This window comes from Chinchilla lanigera, unplaced genomic scaffold, assembly GCF_000276665.1.
Source record: "Chinchilla lanigera isolate Chin_1 unplaced genomic scaffold, ChiLan1.0 scaffold00028, whole genome shotgun sequence".
Taxonomy (NCBI): Eukaryota; Metazoa; Chordata; class Mammalia; order Rodentia; family Chinchillidae; genus Chinchilla; species Chinchilla lanigera.
The window spans coordinates 3,351,438-3,372,010 of NW_004955429.1; the positions used below are offsets into that span (position 1 = coordinate 3,351,438).

Below are 20,573 nucleotides of genomic sequence, written 5' to 3' on the forward strand. Positions count from 1 at the left end.
AACTCACGACCTTGCACTTGCCAGGCAGGCGCTTTGCCACTGAACTAAATCCCCAGCCCAGAGATCTGACCTTATTAAAAAGCTTTTGAACAGCAAAAGAAATCCCCAACAAAGTGAAAAGATAACCCATAGCATGGGGAAAAATTACAGCCTGCTGTCCCTCAGACAACAGACTTACATCTAAAAATATAAAGAACTGAAAAAAAATCAGACCCTTCAAATTCAAAGATCCAATCTGAAAATGGGCAGCTGAGATAAACAGGCACTTCTCAGATGAAAAAATACAAACAGCAAATAAATATGTGAAAGAATGTTCAACATCATTGCTCATTTGAGAAATGCAAATTAAAGCAACACTAAAATTGAATCTCACTCCAGAAATAATAGTTCTTATGAATAAATCAACCAATAACAAGTGCTGAAGGGGCTGGGAGAAAAAAAAAAAAACCCTTCTCCATTGTTGGTGGGAGTTTAGACTGGTGCAACCATTGTAGAAATGAATATGAATATTCCTCAAAAAACTAGGATTAGAAGTCCCATTCAACTCAGCTATTCCCCTTCTAGGTATCTATGCAGAAGAATTAAAATCATCATACCACAGTGATATATGTGCATCCATGTTTACAGCAGCACAGTTTGTAATAGCTAAATCTTGGAAACAACCCAAATGCCCATCAACTGAGGAATGGATAAAAAAGATGTAGTCTTTTGATACAATGGAGTACTACTCAGTCATAAAGAAAGATAAAGTTGAAACTTTTATAGGTAAATGGATGCAACTTGAAACCATACTCATAAGCGAAATAAATCAGAGTTACATGTGTAAACATCATAGTCTCCCTAGTGTGAGAAGCTAAAAGAGTAAGTAAGATCCAAAATATATGATAGATATTGTGAAATGGGTAGAAACTGTTCGAAAAGAAAGAGAAACTGGGATGGGGGAAAGAAAAAAGAAGGAAAAGAAAAGGAAGAAAAAAAAACTATATATATACACAAGACAGTTAAGATAGTTATAACACCAATTTCTCTTAGTTTATTGAAAAGAAAGGTTTGTGCTAATATTGTTTGGACAATTTTCATGCCTATATCTTGTACTCTGAGTAACTACTTTGAAGATAACAAAGTGCAATGTATTCACCATAGTTATTCTCCTATTATCTTATTTTGAAATTTTGTTTCTTTTTCTCTTGAAAATAAAATTTAAAAAGCATAACGATGTAATATGTACATTTGGCTTATTTATAGTTCATGTAAATATTTCTGAATGTACTTCTCAGAGGACAGCTTTAATTTCATTTCCATGGACCTTGCTCTCACTCCTGTGTTTCATTTACAGTTACTATTGTTATTATTACAATCAGCAAGTAAAAAGGAAAAAATATGTATTTTCAATAAACTATATATAATTGCAAAAACAAAAAAATAAAAATAAAAAATAAAAAGCTAATGAAACCAAAACCTCAGTGAAAAAGCATAAAGGAAACAGCAAAAGAAAAGAAATAATCTTGTGAGAATAATTATAAATAGGCCAGTAAGTAATAATTACTAATGGATCAAACATAACAAAGAAAAGATAGAACTCTATTTATAGAATATTTACAGAGATATACATACAACCTACAGAGAATTATTGGAAGTAAAATAACAGTGCTATGTAAATACTAAACAGAACAAAGCATGAACTTTGTTAGGACTATATCTGATATTTGTTAGGGTAAAAAATACTCATTAAAGGTAAGACAGTCAACTGCAAAGCAATCAAAATCTTAATTTACCAAGAAAATATAGCTCAAAAATAGAGCTGCAAAATATATTAAATAAAATTTGGAAGAAAAAAGATAAATGGAGAAATTTACAATTTTATTGAGAAATTTCAATATACCTCAGTGATTCTTGAGTAAATGGACAAAAATTTTAAAATATGTAAAATTTAAACAACATATTAACAAGGAGAATTTAGTGTATGTGTTACAGTTGAGTGGGCCAAAGTAGTTCAGGTTCTTGTCTACATCAAGGAAAGAACTGACAAGCATATACCTCATAGTAAAGTCAGTACAGTAGTTACATTTACTGAAGATCACAGGATAGCAGCAACAGGCAGAGGGAAGAGGAACTCGGGAAGAGGAACCCTTTAAAAGCTTCAGCACAATTCAGGATTCCAGTATTTAAAAGGTCAGGCACCTCTAACGTCAGGTGCCTCCCACTGTGGTCAGCCACCTCTGACTCCAAGTGCCTCTCATTTTGTCTTCCACTTGTGTTGGAATTAATGATCTGCCACCTTGGGCAGCATGACCTCCTAAAGTTAAGCAGAGATAATCACCAGAGTGATGCCGTGCCCATAGCTGAATGAAGGAAAGGGAGCAGTAGCTCAATTTCACCATTTCTGACTGTATCAGATGTGCTAGAATATATATGGAACCCTATGTCCAAGAACAAAGATATTCTTTATGAGCACATATGACAAATGCAATGAAATCGGAAATCAACAACTAAAAGAAAAATGTTTTAAAACTACATAACTGGATACTGTAAAAGGGAATGACTAAACAACTCAAGAATCCAAGAAAAAATAGGATGAACATTTAAAAATAGACTTAGAACTGAATAACAAAGAAAGTACTACTCATCAAAATTTATGGTGTGCAGTTAAAGCAGTTCACAGGGGGAAATAAATAGCCTCAAATTTTATGCTAGAAAGGAAGAACTGTTATATATCCTCATAATAAAATCAACAAAAGGAGAAAAAGGAAGAGTAAAATTTAAGAGATTATAAAGAATAAGATTAGAAGACTGATACATACAATAATTCTTCAAAAAGAATTTTTAAAAACTAGACAAATCCCCATGAAGACTGAGAAGAAGAAAACAAAAAGAAAAGAAAAGAAAACCAGGATATTTAACTTTCTGTGTATGACTTACTTTACTTAACATTATGGTCTCAATTCCATCTATTGCCCTGCAAGTGAATTACTTCATTCTTCTTTATGACTGAATAATATTGCATGGTGTATATATGCCACATTTTCTTTATCTGATCCTCTGTTGATGAATATCTAGGCCAGTGGTGGCAAATCTTTCAGAACTTTCAGCAATAACAAAAGCCTGCTGTGGCACACATGCCACAGGTTCATTACCACTAACCTAGGGTATTTCCAGAGCTTAGCTATTGTGAGTTGCAGTGCCATAAACACTGGCATGCATATATAACTAGTATGACATCTTTACCTCTTTAGAAACTCTATATCACATAGTTTCTCTTATATGAGTAACCTAAAATATAAATAAAGAGTAAAATAAAGAAAATAAAAGAACAGATGGTAGATGACAAAGACTTCGTAGAGATGAGGTAAGGGATCAACAAGAGGAGGAAAGGAAGAGAAGAGGTAAAGGCACTGAAAATGATCAAGATATGACATATATTATGTTATATATATAAAATACAGACCATATACAGATAACAAGTCCCTGAAACAAATTACCTATTTTCTATAGCAAAAACACATGGATAAAAAAAGTTAAATAAAGTTTTTAAATGTTTAAAATGAAGAAAAGCAAAGATACAGGTGGATAGTATTAAGGAGGAAAAGACATACTTAAAAACAGGTCAAATGGTTAACTTCCTGGAAATGCAGAAGGAAAAAAGAAAAATAAAAACCATTTTTCTTGAGGTGTTTGTAGTAATGGGCCTTGATATTCCAACACCAAGCATTTAATTTGGATCTTTTATATCCTCTAACAAGCAGGTACAAGTTATTCTCAAAGATCATTCTGTTGAAGTATTTCATTATACTTTTTATATAATGCTAAAATATTTGTCAATGAAAGTACCTAGAAATACAACATTGGGATAACTGTTTCATAAATGATCTGACTACATTTTCTTTTAAATATAAGGCAACTATCAAATTTAATTGTTAGTTTTTCCAAAATATATGCAGACAATACCATTTCTCAATGAAACTGCAAGTTGCTAGATGATACAGAGCAGGCAAAGAAAGCAACAGTTGGCTTTACTCAAAACCAAGCAGGATTTGCATACCACAATTCTCACTTTCACAACTATTCATCATGTATTTTCTATAGAATACTGTTCAGAGGCCTTTCCCTTTACATACCAATTCTACCAACCTGCTTAAACGTTTACAGTTAATGTTTACAGCAAATATCAAAAGAAGTTTCTGCCTGTGATAGAAAAGACACTGGAATGTCAACAGGTCAGTTACTGATGTTGTCTCCATAGAGCAGTTAGAAATGAACTCAACACAGAAATCGTTCATTTTATTTTCCTGCTAAAATCCATGTTCTTATTGTGTCCCCCAATGCTGTGGCCATTTCTGACTTCCATAACTCATCCTGTGTTCTTCACCACTCAGTCATTTCAACCTCACTCTCTCTCTTCTGACCGGTCTTTAGAATACTCACTGTAAGCCCTCTTTTGCCTCATGACCTAGGATTTGTTTCCCCCAAGTCTCTGCAAGCCCTGATTTTCTATTTGGTCACACAGTCACACAGCATCAAGACCATGCACAATTAGGCCCACGTAAAAGAGGCCTGCGAAGAAAATTGAGCATGTTATATAAAACACAAGGCTGATCACCAAACAAGTTTCAGGCATCTCATTTCTCAGAAAACACAGATTCACAGGAATCTCTGGTCTAATTCAATACAGACCAGATGGAAAGATACACCTCCCTCTCCGGTTTCCAACAATACAGACGATAAAGTTGAGTTTAAAACGTACCTTATCCAGTTATATGCATGCTTTATTTTGACTAAGCCATCACACTCACTTTATTCCCTTTAATTTGCTGAACAATGTTTTATAGCTGGGGAGAAAAGTGTACTTATAGACTTTCATATGTGTGTTCTGCTTCCCACCACTCATTTTCTCCCTTTGTAATTATGAAGATAAAATTACTTGCTTAAAAAATGCTGAACCTAAAAGAAAGGCCATCATTTTCTAGAAAAAAAAAGCAACAGATCACTATTTTAAGCTTTCATAGAAAACTATGAGGCAATGTCCACAATTGTAAAATGGGGTAATAATGCATGTCTGAACAAATTCTAAGAGCTGATATAAATATCACCTGATTTTTATGAGGAACTGCTTTGTAAAAGTAGTGCAGAATTACACACTTTTAAGGATAAAAGTTGGGCTACAGTTTGGGTTCAGGTTAGTAAGGCATTACTTCCAGAGTCAGGAATCACAAACCCAAGTCTCTGCAGAGATGGGGGAGGTAAAACACATGAGTGATGCTGGTGTTGGTAAAGTACATCAGAGCGACAGCTCTGTGGCAAATTAAGAGCAGGTGCCCACCCTAAGAGTGAGTGCCCATCTTCAGCTAGGACTACAGGAATATACACAAAACTTACTCATTTGAATATGTGAGGGGCTGAGGATATAGTTCAGCAGCACAGCGCCTGCCTGGCAAGTGCCAAGTTCAATTCCAAAAACCAAACAAACAAAGAAAAACTATCAACTTATGACTTTTTCATGAACCCTTGTGTTCCTTATCGAGTAGTGGTCAATAAACATAAACCTATCCACAGTCTGATTACTCCAAGGCAAAGGAAAAATGGCTAAGGCAGCAGCCACATTTCTCTGTCTTCCTGTCATAGTTTAGGTACCAATGTGCTCATAAGAAAACTTTTAGAAAGGCATTACTATAGCTCCTAATTTCATAAAAGTCTCAAAGTTTTTAAGGTACTTGTAAATGGTAGAATTAAAAAATAAACCAGGTCAGGTAGAAATTACCTGTTCAATAGTAGATGGCATCAGTATAAAAGAGTAATCCTGCCCAAGCTGAGGCTGCTCACTTCCTGTGTGCCCCAAATTGATAAATGGTCTTCATTACTGTGAAAGCCTAGTGAAAATCTTCTATTTAGCATCTAATGGACAATTCTATTACCAGGAAAAAGAAATTTATTTGGTAGTTCACATCTTTCAAGTAATTTATAACAAAACTAAGGAAAAGATCCTTGTTTGTAAAAAGTGAGTCTGAAGTGACATTACAGAAATTAAGATGATAAACATTTCATATCAGAACTTTATATAGTTCACATTAAAAGTCAAGTATGCATTCTAAAGTATACTTGAGCTTTATAATTTCTGTTTATCAACACTATTTGATAGCTATAACAACTAATGGGCCTTCGAATATTTTAGATTTGATGGATAAAAGTTATTTTTCCAGTAATATAGGCACAAAATATTAGGCTCCGAACAAAGAGTGCAGGATGATGTCATCCATTATGCGATGAGACCAAAATCTCTCTGTCTCTGTCTCTGTCTTTCTCTCTATATATATCCCCTACCAAAGATCAGCAAATCTTTTATTTTGCATCTTTGTCTCCAACAATAATAATAAAAAAGGACTAAGACAGATGAGAGTAATTTTTCACAGGCGAGACATCATTATCAATATATCATAAAGAACAAGTTATCTTTGAAAGCTTATACTTCTATCTGTATTTTTCCCATTTTAAAAGTTATCTTTTTATAATGTACTAAAATCAAGATGGCATGAATAATATACATTCTAATTCATCTGTCAAAACTTGGCACTTAGGCACTGGCAAATCCAGAAAACTCGACAACTTTATCACCTACCTCTAACAAAACTTGAAAATAATGCATAATAATGTTCAGACACTACGGCATACAGTCCGTGTCTAGGCTGCAGCTGTGGTCCTGGGTCTGTAACACACAATAAAAATTCATGGTGTTATAGAGAGAAACATTCAGGCTGCTGGGGAAAGAAATCAGAAGTTAATTTAGAAACAATTTAGGCAGAACTGCACCACTCATTCCTCAGGTTTAGTTATTTTACACAACTAGCAGGGAACACAAAGCACCTCATTTCCGGGGTTGGCATACAACTCTAAGGTTACTGGACTGAGTTGAACTGTAAAAACTCCTGCGACTTTAAGAGCATCTGGACAATCAGTCAGTTCACAAAGAAAACTGCAGACACCCCAGGAAATCCATGCAAATTCTTTGTCTTTTCAAAAATTCTTTTTTGCAAACTTCAGTGCCATTACAATAGCTCTGTCAAAGCTTAAGGCCCATGCACATCATAACGATCAACGCGGAAGAAAAACTTTCTCGGAGGAGAATTTTAGCTAGGTGCGAACACGAAGTTCCGGAGAAGAGGGCGGCTGGCGCGCAAGTGGGAAGGAGCCTTTACGCGCAAAATTGCTGTTTCTCAAGTCGGACTGCGACTCTGCAGCTCGCTCTTTGCGCCTGGGAGACGCGAGGGGGCTGGAGTGAGCCGACGCCACCCACTGCGCCTGCGCCGCCGCTCCTCCCGCCCGGGGCCCCTCGGCCCTCAGCGCATGGTCCCCGCGCGCGCCCGCCCTCCCTGCACGCGCCCGCCCAGCCTTCCCGCGCGCACCCGCCCTCCCCGCGCGCGCCCGCGCCCTTCACGTCCCCAGGCCCCGGGCCAAGGGCGCCTCCGCCTCCTGGGCGCTTGGGGCCGGGTCCGCAGGTCCTGGTGAGTCGCCTCCCTGGCTGCGGTGTGAGTCGCGAGGGAGCGGCCGCCCTGGGACAACCCTGCCTGCCCGCACCGAGGCCTGCTCCCCGACGTGCGGAACCCCCTCCGGGAGCTGGGGCGAGGGCCAGGCCGGCCGGACCCGACGGCCTCCGAGGAGGGTTCAGGTTATGCCTCCTCTTCACAGGTAAAAGGTGAGACCCACAGTCGGCTTGTGCTTCTGTTCATCCCATGGGGTCAGAAGAATTATAAAACAGGCCACAAAGCCCTAGTGCCTTAAAAAAAATTAAGATCCTTTGAATATGTCAAAAGGTGGTTCAACATGTGTGAACGTTTTTAAAACCCTTTCTAACAAAATAGTTTTAAAATCTAGACATTAGACAGATGATTTTAAATATACAACATATCAGTGGCCTATAAACAGCTTCAAATTTTCAAGTTTTTAAAAAAATTACACCAAATGGGTAAGTTATTAAGAGAAGAATCAAGTGTCCCACACACAGTGATAAAGCAGCAGTTTTAAAATAGGTAAAGGATAAACAGCTAAAATACTGTTGTAGTCAGGGCTTACAGGGGAAAGGATTTAATACAGAACACATAATTTATAAGATTATTTTATAATATTCACCCAAAGAGTCAAATGCAGAAGAGTGCAGGAGACTTGTCCACACACTAGAGACCCAAAGAACCCAGCTGAGGGCCTGGATCCCATGGCAGTGTCCTGCATGAGTCCAGCTGAAGACCTAGAGCCCATGGCAATGTCCTCCACAAGTCTAGTTGAAGGCCTAAAGCCCATGACATTGCCTCATGCAAGTCTGTATCAAGGATCTGCGCCGGGAGGCCCAAAGGTCAGTGGTGGAAGCTAGAAAGTCTGCACCAGTGGGATGAAGGATCTGTGCCAGCAGGCTGAGGGATCTGCACTGGCGCCAAGAAGTAATGCTCAAAGTGAAGACCAGCCTTCCCTGAAAAGAACCACAGCATCTTCAGCAACAAAACCCCAGCTCCTCCGATGATAACAGCTGAGTTCATATCAGGAAAACCAGCACGAGAAGCTTCTCTAGAATAATGAACAGCACACCATCTTCCCTTCTAGTTCTCCTTTTATGCCATTGGCAACAGTCCTCAGGTGGGCTCTCCACAACCAGCACCACGCTAATTCAGGTTAGCTGGATGTTCCAAGTTGACCATGAGTTAATACACGACAAATATGATAGAAAAATCAATCCCACTCACAATAGTATGAAAGAACATAAAATAACCAGGAATGATTAAAAAAAAGAGACTGTGAGAGAAAAATAACAAAAGAATGTTAAGAAATTATCTATAAAATATTTTATTAGTTGGAGAGATATTAGACTCCAGAGAAGATTTTAAATATGTAATTGAAGTGAACCCTTGAACAACGTGGCAGTTAGGGGTCCTTAGCCCCACTGTAGTCAAAACTCCATGTGTACCCTCCCCCCATACACACACACTGGGTATTGAACCCAGGGTTTTCACACTGAACTATTACCCCTCCTTTTTTTTTTTTTTTTTTTTAAACTTTGAGACAGGTTCTTACTAAGTTGCTAACTTTCTCAGGCTGGGCTTAAGCTGGAGATCCTCCTGCCTCAGCATCCTAGGATGCTGGATTGTAAGTGTGAGCCACCACCCCCCTTGAAATATCCATGTGTAACTTTTAACTCCTCACAATAGCAACAGAAGGTGGCTATGAAATTATTACAACAGTACAATATGTACTACAGATAAATTTATGCAGTTTGATTTAATGCTGCTTCCTTTGTGTTTTAACATTTTCAAGACTTCAAATGGCAAAATGTAGTGGTCTATAAATCTTAGTGAGGGTAAGATTTTAGGTTTGTTTTAGCTTTTAAGAATAGAGTTGTGGGGGCTGGGGATATAACTCAGTGACAAAGCGCCTGCCTGGCAAGCAAGGGGTTTTAAGTTCAATTCCCAGTACCAAAAAAAGCAGCATAGATTTGTGTATTTTCTGTGGCAGTAAATGATAAAAGACTATTACATATATTTTATACATTCAAGATATACCTTTGTAAGATTTTTTTCACTATTCTAGACTATGCTGTTCGTCTGCCAGTTGTTTTTTTGCAAATTGTTGCAAATCTAAAAAAGAAAGAAGAAAAAACTGTGTAGAAGTGGACATGTGCAGTACAAATCTGTGTTTTTGAAGAGTCAACTGTGCTATCAAGAGACAAATCTATTTTAGAATGCATCTGAAAACCATACAAGCTAGAAGAGAGGAGACCAGTGACTCTTAGAGTATGGTTAGTACATGGTTAGGGGCCTCAGAAAGCCTGTCAGCGATTCACAAGTTCAAAATTACTTTTATAATAACAGAATGTTTCCCATTCCTATTCTTTCATGGTATGGAGCCAAGTTTTCCAGTGACTCCGTAACATGTCATTTATCACAATGGATTGAGAGTTGAAGCAGATAGAAATATGTAGGGATGTTGTTATGGTTGATACATTGTGTCAACTTGGGGAGTCTAGAGGTTTGGCTAAGTGACTCAGCAGGAAGCCAGGGTGCTTATTTTGTATACATCCTGAGCCTGTGGAAGAGGAGGGCATGGAGATTATGTGAGAGCTACATGCCCCTTAGGTGGGGGTAGCCTGTTTACAAAGTAAGGCAGGGAAAGAAGCTGCTTGCTGCCATTCCTCCCTTTTGCTCTGGCTGCACTGCTGTTCGGCTGCCGTTCCTGGCTTTGCTCTTGTTGCTTTGCTACCTTCTGCCTCGGAGCCAGCCAAGCATGGACTGAAACCTCCACAAACTGTAAGCTAAATAAACCTTTCCTTCGTTCATTTTGGGCATTGGGTATTTTGTCCCAGCAACGAGAGAAAAGTAACCAAGACAGATGTGAAACAGTGCCGTTTCTCTCATGAAATTTCTCTGATTTAGAAAAATACAGGCGTTTTTCACTAAACATAGTTCTCATATTTAATGTCTACTTAGGATTTTAGAATTATTTTAAACATAAATAGATTCTTTGAATTTTTCTATTTTAATTTCTAATGGGGTAAATATCAATAGATATAACACAAAACAAGTTCTTTGGATTCCTCAGTGAGTTCTAAGATCATAAAGGAGGGTCCTAAAAGCAAGAAAAGGTTGGGAAGCTTCTGATAAGTCAATGGAAGTAACACTGCTATTGAATTGTAATAGGTGGAAGTACAGTACCAGCAGAAGAGAACACTGTGTCCAACAGCCTAAAACCATGATAGCGCCTATGGTCCCTTACAGTCAGATTCATTGTTCATTTCCACAATGGAGACAGCACACCAGAGGTTGTTTTGATAGACTCAAAGCTAAGCAGGGCCGGGGATAAAAGGATTAGCAAAAGATTTGGACTGCAAAATGAACCTGAGATTCTCTTTCCTTGAGTAAAAGTAGAATGTTGCCTTAAGAAACTCCTTATATGAACTTGACCCTCTCAGGTAAGGAAAAAAAAATAGTTCTCTCCTCTCTAGATGTGCAAAATCTTCAAGAATATCATTTTATATGCACTACATTCCTTTCTGATGGAAATTACTGTAAGGCAGATGTCTCTTATTTAGTAAAAAGGAAACTGTAGTATGAAATAAAAAGGCTTTTCGAAGATGACAATTGTAGTAATCTGTTTAAGGTAATAAATTTCCAAAGCTAGCACCTATATGAGTGCTCAGATTGTAGTTTGATTCTCTTCTATAGTTACCAATCTGTTATAATCTAAGTTTTGATATACTTGATTGTTCCTTTCCTAAGGAAGAGCATTTTCTAAAATTAGTAAGATTCATACAATTGGCACTGTTCAGAAATTTCATCTGTCCATTTAAAAAAATCTATCACTCAGTATTTACTGAATGCGTTTAAATGCTAGAACTCTTCTTTGTACTGAATTTGAAACCCATCTTTGCCATGTGTAACTATAAAATGTTTGCAGAAGTGTCTTCTATATGAGCTGATATTTTAAGCTGGAAAATTATTGATATAAATGATCCCATATAGTTAAGATCAATGTATTCGTTCACCACCAATCCTATCTAAATCATCTAATTTATGGTCTGGATTCTTAACTTGTTAGAGCAGGTGGCTCAGGTGTTTTCTTAATCATTATCTTGGGCATTCTGGTCTGGTTGCTTCCTGGACCTATAAACATTTACATCATACATCTTACTGGTTCAAGTGTACCAAATTTATTTCTTACTGCATCATCTATTCAGGCAGAAGAAGTCCAAGATTTTATTTACGCAGTTATTTGTAAAATATCACACTGTTTAAAATCTTTTAGTGCCTTCTACTTCATGTTTATGGATTTTGAACTTCTGTCATTGCTTTGTCATTATATTATTGTACAGGAAGGAGGAGATATGTACTGTTCACTTTGTAATTTCATTGGAAGTTGCATTTCCATAAAGTGTAAACAAGCAATTTCATATACTGCCTAAAACACAGGCTTATTTGCTTATTGTCTTTATCTTTCAGGCAGTAATAGAATGAGTAGAAAGGAAAAATACATTTCTTATGAATGATCACTTTCTTTTGGTTATCTATTTCTTACCTTGATTTAAATTCATTTAATATCAGATACTTCCATTAGATCTCATAATTAGAAAAATAAAATTTTAAGTGATCACTGTCATAATTAGAATGTTTGTTTTGAAGTCTTCATTGGAAATAAAATTATAATACAAAAAAAGTTTTACTCTAAATGATGTGTTTTCAAAGAAAATGTAATAAATCTAACCGATGCAAAGTAAATTTATAATACACATATGTTGGGGGTAGACAGAATGGACAAGAATGAGGGTATCCAGTAGGGTATAAAAGTAGCTGGTTGTGGTGGCACATGCCTGTATGGAGAGGAAGATATCTGACATCTTTCCTTCAAAATATTTACAGTACAGATTTTTGAAAGTTTGAAATATAGCATGAGGTTTTCTTACTTTTGTTTGTTTTTAAACCCTCTCTATGGTATACTTATGTCTATATTTATAACTGTGTATTTTCCTTGATGGAGTATATTGAGTTGGAGGGTGGAAAGTGTAATAGGAGAGAAAGGGCATTTAAACATCATTTACTGGATATTTGCAATGAATTCACTTGTCTGAGGCCATATATCAAGTTCACAGCATAGTCCATGGTAGCACCATGGCCACCTTTCTTTGTCTCCAGCCTTTAACCAGGACCTTTGCTCAATACCTGATTAATTTTAAGATAGGTTTTGGCCAAATGTTATGGATACTAAACAAAAACATCTATAAGGTCCCCGTACTTTGTTAATTCAATAAATAGAAATTCTTTTAGCCTCTTTAAAAATTAAACAGAAAGTTAAACACTTCTATCATACAACGGCACAGGATAAATATCCCCAGTTCAAATGGGAGGAACAGGAGGATAGAAGGAATAGGACTAAAACAAGACAAAAACATAACAGTGCAAATATTGAATCTCATAGCTACATGTCCAGCACACAGGTGCATTGCCACCATAACCAGTTGTCCCAGCTCATAAGGATAAATGTGGAGTTCCACCAGTTGGAAGGATTTTGGCCAGAACTTCCATCACCACCTTGAACTTCAAGATAACAGGCGAACATTTCAATAATGCAAAATCCCTTTGTTGGAGTTAGGCCCAACTTCCTGCAATAGGGAAAAGTAAGTTTAATCTAATAAATATGGTCAATCACAAAAGGTAACATTATCTCCTGCCCAGTTGGATTTTCTTATATTCTAAAGGATACTGATTTCAGAAGATCACCTTGAAGATGTTTGGATAATTGTGTTTGGGTTTCCACAAGCATCTCTTCCTATGTATTTAATTTATACAATATAGAAATATCTTAAAATATGGGATGTCTGACACAGGAAATTGGATGCATATTCATTCTCAATGTAAACTTAAGTTCCAAAAAACTTTTACAAAGACAGAAGAGTTTTTGAAAAATCCATCATGATTGGTATAAAACCATGTACAGAGTAAAGTGTTACGGTAAACAGTGGCAAATAAACTTTGTTTTCTCCATCTCAGCCCTTTGTACCACCAGTCAATATACTCAGAAGTACTGCTAGAATTTTAACCATGAGACCCTTTTGCTAACCTGTACAAAGCTTCTAGTAGTGACTATCATGCTATTTCTGACAAAAACAGATAATAGTCTTGTAACCAAAGCAATGGAATATGTGTTCAGCTAGTAGTATAATAAGAGTGAAGAACTCAGCTGTCCAGGGGGAGTTTGCTACACTAAACTAGAGTTTCCTTCAGGTAGTTTTATAACCACTATTAGCTGTATTCAATAGTTATCTCAAACGTCAAATTTGGAAGACTTTTTCTTTAAAGACACATCCTATTTGTGACTTGTACTTTAGAAAGTGCTTGAGATACAGCTTGAAGAAAACTAAAAGCCCTGTAAATAAAATTTTGTGTCTTTTGTGATAGGGCATGCTTAAGCACAAAAACAAAAAAGAAAAAAAAAATGTTCAGCATTGATTATTGTAAATTAAATAACTGAATTGGTAGTCTAGCTTTGTGGTCTTCATGAGATTTGTCAATTATTTGTCAATTGTATGTATTGAAAAAATGGAATGTTTTCTGCTCGAAATGCCCAGTGTTTAGTATTCCGTACAAATTTAAATAAAGATAACACAGAAAATTGGATGCATATTCATTATCAACATAAACCTCAGGTTCAAAAATCGTTAAGCAAATATGGGAGAATTATGCTAACTGTATTCTTTCCGTGAATGAGGGTTCTGAATTATGTAAATGAATCCTATCTGCCCAGGGTGGATGATTAAATGTACCAAAAGGAAGGTCACATGTAGCCATCGCCTGGCTTGTTTTCAATGCTAACACATGGAGGGCTCTGGTTGTGTTACTGGAGAGGGCCTCAGACTCAAGTTCTACCAGAGCTGGCCAGAGCGCCGCCGCTTTTTGCATCACGTTTCCTATGACTGATCTCATCAAAATGGAAAGGCAGGCTGGAGCCCCAGGGAACAACAGTCCCAGATTTCAAACCTACTCCACTGATTCTAATAAAGAATCAGTTGGGCAATTACAGGTGAATCACAGAACCAGTGAAAACAACCATTTTTATGAAACAGTTGGATATTTTTCCTTGTTTGTTAGCTTGTTCCTGCTAAAGCAGAGATTTTCAAAAATACCACACTTTGGGGACCAAAAAGTAGGAGAACAAAGAAAAGGAAAAGAGGGAAGGAAAAGAGAATAATGTTTGCATATCCCGCCCCTTTAACACTATGAGAAAGGTGCAGAGAGACCGAATGAGAATCCTTTAATGACCGTGAAATAGTTTTTAAGGTAAACATGGTTCAGAATGAACTTCTCCTGATCAACAATATAATTAACTTTCCCTATGATTATAATAGTTAATTAATAGGCCAAGTCTTCAGAGCATGTTCATGTGTGAAAGAATATTATTCTCTTTGATTTGAGAAAATACTAATAAAAATTCCAAAGTATCCTGTTGAGGGTTCATAGGATGGAAATGAACACATAACCTTGACTTCTGCATTACATACTAATTTGTGATTTCAAAATTTTGCAAAATTTGTTGCCATGTAATTAATGGATTGGATGCCAAGAGGCATCAAATTATGGTGTGATGCAAGTTGTCTTGGTAGTGTTGAATTATACATTTACCTAAAGCTGAGGTAAAGTAATACCACAGAGTTTGTTAAAATATTTACATTGCCAATTAGTGTAATAGGGACACTAGACTCCATGAAGGAGCTTTGAAAAGCAGAAAAACCAGCTAAGTAAATGTAATAAACAAAAACCAAAATGTACCTTTATAGTGGTGTATTCAGAGCTTATTATATTGTTTTCCACTCAAGTCTGCAAAGAATGTGTTCTTTTAAAAAACCTTTGAGCATTTGGTGTATAGTGCTTAAAAACATACACAGAAACATCTTTTAAGTGAAGGAAATCAAAACAAATAATTTTAGCCCCTTGCTGCAGGAGATTTCAGCTTTGTTGGTCAAGCAGAGTCCAGATTGTAGGAATGCATGGTGAAACCCTGTCTCAAAAAGACAATAAACAAACAAAGACAAAAACCCAGGTTATAGGGAGGGGTAGAGGTGGGGTGAGTATTGGGAACTATGACCCCTTGTAGAGCCAGAAAATGGGTGCTATAATGTACACCTCTATTCTGCAAAGCAGTCAACTCATTATTCTGAAGAAAAAGAGTGGGACCATCACCCTTTTCCCTTTCTCTGATATATATGATATTTCTGACCTTCGGATCTTTTTGACAGTGATGATCAAGCTGCAGTTGTCATTTTAATGTGCTTATCTATGGGAAGAGCCAAGAGGGTTGACTGACTCTGTCATATGTGTGCTACATTTAACTCCATATTTGAAAGAACCCTGCTAGAAAGAGATTTGCATTTCCACCTTGCAGGTGTTTAAACTAAGGCTAAGAAAGGTAAATACCTAATCTCAGGTAGGATGATTTGTAAGTTCTGAACCCAAGCAGTGAATAGCAATTTACACGCAGTATACTTTATAGAGTTGCCTTATTATAAAAATTCTCTAACCTAACACATTCTAATGGCCTTGCTTTGATTTTATATGTATGTGTATGTATATACACACAGACAATTGTTCAGCTAAGAAATAAAGGCTGTTAATAGGCCAGATTGTTTGATTGCCTTTAAAAAAACTTCTTAAAACTTTTGGGAAAGTGTACATAAAATTTAGTATCTTTATTTTTAAACTGACAGATCAGTGTTACTAGGTTCATTAACTGTGTTGTCCACCATCACCATCATCTATTCACAGAACTCTTTTCATCCTATAAAACTAAAATTATGTACTCAATGGATGGTAAATCCCATTCTCTTTTCCACCCTAGCCCCTGGCATCCACAATACTACTTTCTGCATCTATGGGTTTGACCACTCTAGATATCTCACATAAGTGGAATCATACTTTATTTGTCCTTTAGCATAATGTCCTCAAAGTTCATGTATGTTGTAGCATGTATTAGAATTTCCTTCCTCTAGTCCTAAGTGATCTTCTATTGTACGTATGCATTCAGATGCAAAAACAGAATCCCCATTTTGTTTATGCATTTATCCATCTATACACACTTGGGTCACTTCTACCTTTTCGTTATGGTGAATAGTGCTTCTTTGAACCTGAATTTCCAATATTTCCTGCAGTACCCACTTTCAGTTCTTTTGGATGTGTATCTGTGAGTAGAATTCCTGGATCAAATGGTAATTCTATTTTTAAGCTTTTGAAGAACCACTGTACTGTTTTTCATAGTGACTGTGCCATTTTACATTCCCAGAAACAGTGCACAAGAATTCTAATCTCTCTATTTCTTCATTAACACTTGTTAGTTAGTTAATCAATTTGTTGTTTTCTTGGTGCTGGAGGTACAACTGAAGGCCTTGTGCATACCAGGCCTATCCCTACCCAACCTTATTTTTATTTCATTTTTATAGTAGCCATTCTCATGATGGTGAGGTACAGTTGATTGCCATTCAATGCATAGGTGTTTCTCTACATAGAAGAGTAGGAAACTTCATAGATGTCCCAAAATATCTTCATATTTACTTATTTCTGAATCTGAAATTCTCTACAATGTGGCAGTCATTCAAAGCCATTATGACAGTGCATATTGATTATTAATAATTGATAGCATTTGTATAATTCTTGTCACATATGTTTAATCCTTAGATCTACATAAGGTCAGTATTATTATCTTCATACTGTACATGAGAAACTGAGTTTGAAGGTTAATATCCAGGCCCTTTGGCTCTAAATGCTGGATTGCCCTACAGACGCTGGGACAGTTGGGAAGGATGCTAACTGAGGAAGCTATTATGACTGCTTAAAAATGATTGGATTGGTTAACATGGAACACAACTTAAGGGATGGTGGGGCAGGCATGTCTTAGCTTTTATGGTCACGTTGGGAGTAAAAAGTTGATTAAAAATACGGCTGCTAACAATAAAGCAAAATTCAACTGAAGGAGCCCAGACTTCAGAAGTTGAGGAGATTTTACAACCTAAGAACCCTGAAATAGAACTGAAGTAAAACTAGACACAAGCATAACCATTTCACTATTTTTCTGACAATGACTTTTGCCTTCCTAGGAATTTGCTACTACACAACTAGATTTACTGGGTGATATTGGAATAAGCTCCAGAGTCTAGTGTGTTAAACCTTGGTCTCCAGGGTACACTACTGGGAGCTGGTAGAACCTTAAAGAGGTTGGACCTAGTTGGAAGAAAGTAGATCATTGAGGGTGTGTGTCTTAGTTAATTTTCGTGTTGCTGACACAAAATATCTGACACAACAGTTAAACAAGGAAAGGTTTGTTTCAGTTCACTGTAGAGTTTTCAGGCCATAGTTGGCAGGAAAACAAGCTAAGAAAATATAACACAGAAACAAAACCTAAAATACATGTTTTAGGTATGCCAAGCTCAACATATTTTTCCCACTCATGTCCACCAAAAATGTGTTTTGTTTTACACCTTCGAGCATTTAGAGTATAGTGCTTAGTTCCGAGGCAGGGCAGCATGGTAGAGGAGCACACCAGAGGAGAAATGGTTTATGGAATGACAGGCAGAAGGTAGCAAGCAGAAAGCCTTCCTTTCCCTTTTATTCCATTCAGGTTAGCACCCTGTTGGTTGGTTCCATTCACATCTAGGGCATCTGTCTTCAGTAAATCCATTCAGCCATACCGAGAACCACGCTAATCCAGTGGACTGATATGGTTATTGCACACCCTTGATCCAGTCCATGATGCAATAACCTCCCAGAACCATACCCTTGACCACATGAAGCTTTTGCGGGGATCTAGATATAAGTCATAACAGCTCCTTTTCAGAAATTGTTACAGATATAAAATTATTGGATGCCATTCATTTAAAAATAAACATTTGATGATGTTTGTGATTCTGATAATGCAATTTTAAAAATCATTTCAAACCTGTATTCTAAAATACAGTAGACAGTAAAAAATGATGTGATCAGTCTTTGTCATCATTCATTTGTTCATTATCTGACAGTTGACACTAAGATAACTTTTAAATATGGACAACCATGTGGTAACACACCAATTAAGTGAATTAAATCATTCAGAGTAACGAAATACTAATATGTTGAATTCCGAAATGAGACTAAAGTAGAAGCATAAACAGAAATAATATAGAAAATAATATGGAAGAAAGCTTTAGAATAATCTAATATAACCAGATACTCCTAATAAAAATATTTCCTCCATAGGGTCTGTTTTCAAGTGTTTCTTAATTGACACTGAAAGAGTTCACGATGTGCCATCTCAAAATATGCTGTTTTGGTATATTGATTTTTTTCAAACGGACATCACATGCAGAGCTGGAACTTCAGACAGGGCTATTTGGACCTTGTTTTCCTACATACAGCAAGCCAAAAATATGGTTGGTGGAGGGGCATCCTTCCCATGCTAAGGCTGAAAAATAGCTCTGATCACCAGAAACTAGCAATTGAGGCTGTAATGGACCCAAATAAACAAACTTGTTGAAGTAACCCTTATCTCCCACTAGTTTTTAAGCACCTTTCATGTAACGCTTAGTAACAGCTCTAGAATTTCATACCCTAATTCAGAAATCTGTTCATGCTGTCATTCTTTCACAAATTTATTGTTCTTTGTCCAAAAAATATAAAAAGATGCTTTGATCAGTTCTTTGGATTTCATTCTCTTGCTATACTCCCCATGCACACCAGTATGCTTTCGTTTTGTTAATTGGCTTTTATAGTAAATGAGTACCTAGATCCAGCAAAGAACCCACCTAAGAATGAAGGGGAAAATGTGGTCATCTCTCCCTTTTACAAAATTAAAATGTTTGGGGCTGGGGATTTAGCTCAGCGGCAAAAGCGCCTGCCCGGCAAGCGCAGGTCGTGAGTTCGGTTCCCGGTACTGGAGAAAAACCAAAAAAACCAAAACAAAACAAAATTAAAATGTTTGAGGGGTGATTTTAATTCACACATTCAACAAGACTGCTAAATATGTTTATAGCCAAATTAGAACTGTGTTCTATCTACAGGGTTAGCACTTCATCAATTAGATTATATGTTTGTTCTAAAGAAGATTGTGAATTAAGTCATGCAAAATATTAGGAATTGAGCCTAATTTGAAAGTCTTTAAGTGAAGAGAGATCTAGTATTGTTTTTGATGAGTGTCATATTTCCCTTGCTCTTCATACTCACCTGGACAAGTGCCTCAGCAGATGTGATATGACTGAACTGTGTATGGAGATCCTATTCCAGGCCAAGCCTGGAAATTAAGATACAAACATCAACCCCCAGATACTGACCCTGGTTAATTGAGACCCCTGAGATTTGATCATCTCTAAAATTTCTCCTTGATCCCAAAGATCCTAAAAGGACAATGTTTTATTGAAGTATTCTTTAAAGCAAATTATTAACAGCCCCAGAATATAAGAAAAGACATTTGTTGCATTTACCCTCACCATATGTCTCTAAAATAACACACACATACATACAAATAATAGTAATACAAAAAGCTTTGTTTATAAAATGAAATCACTCTCTTCTCCCCCCAAAAATACTGGGAAGATTTCTATTTTACCCAAGGTCCTATTTAATTTTAGAATAAATGGGTGGCAAAGAAAAGATATTAGCTAAGGGAAATTCTCTTAAACAGTTTAATGACAAAAAAAGAGGAAAATTAGAGGGGTAGCAATGTAAGAAAGTTTTTTTCTTGTTAGTAAATGTCAGATCAAAAGAAATGAACCAGCAGAAAATAATGAATTGAAGACCATGCACTAATCTATCTTAGAAAAATAAATATGTATACCGCACATTAAGCACGTATGGTATACCCTATGCTACTGATTTTCTATAAATCTCAGAATAGCTCAAAGGCACATGAACCTTCTTTTTTTTTTCTCCTCCCATAATACCTTTACCACAGCTCTAATCTTACTGAATTAAATTTTTTGTTTAGATATTTTATCAAAAATAGAGACCAGCATTTATATGTGTCCTGGGTGCTTTAACTCAGGGTAGCGGTTCTGCATGGTGAATAAAAAATGACTGGATGAAAAGATAGGA

The 20,573-nt window shown here is 36.6% G+C and overlaps 1 protein-coding gene across 1 annotated transcript in view; it reads right to left on the reverse strand.

Moving 5' to 3' along the window:
- The window catches only part of Myo3a (myosin IIIA), a 186,232-nt gene extending 178,981 nt beyond the window's left edge, over window positions 1–7,251 (reverse strand). The window contains exons 1-2 of the mRNA XM_013515344.1: window positions 6,856–7,251; window positions 6,611–6,697 (exon numbers count right to left, since the gene is read on the reverse strand). The gene's annotated coding sequence lies outside the window, so the exon portion shown is untranslated. The remainder of the gene's footprint in view (window positions 1–6,610; window positions 6,698–6,855) is intronic.
- Window positions 7,252–20,573: the final 13,322 nt, after the last annotated feature.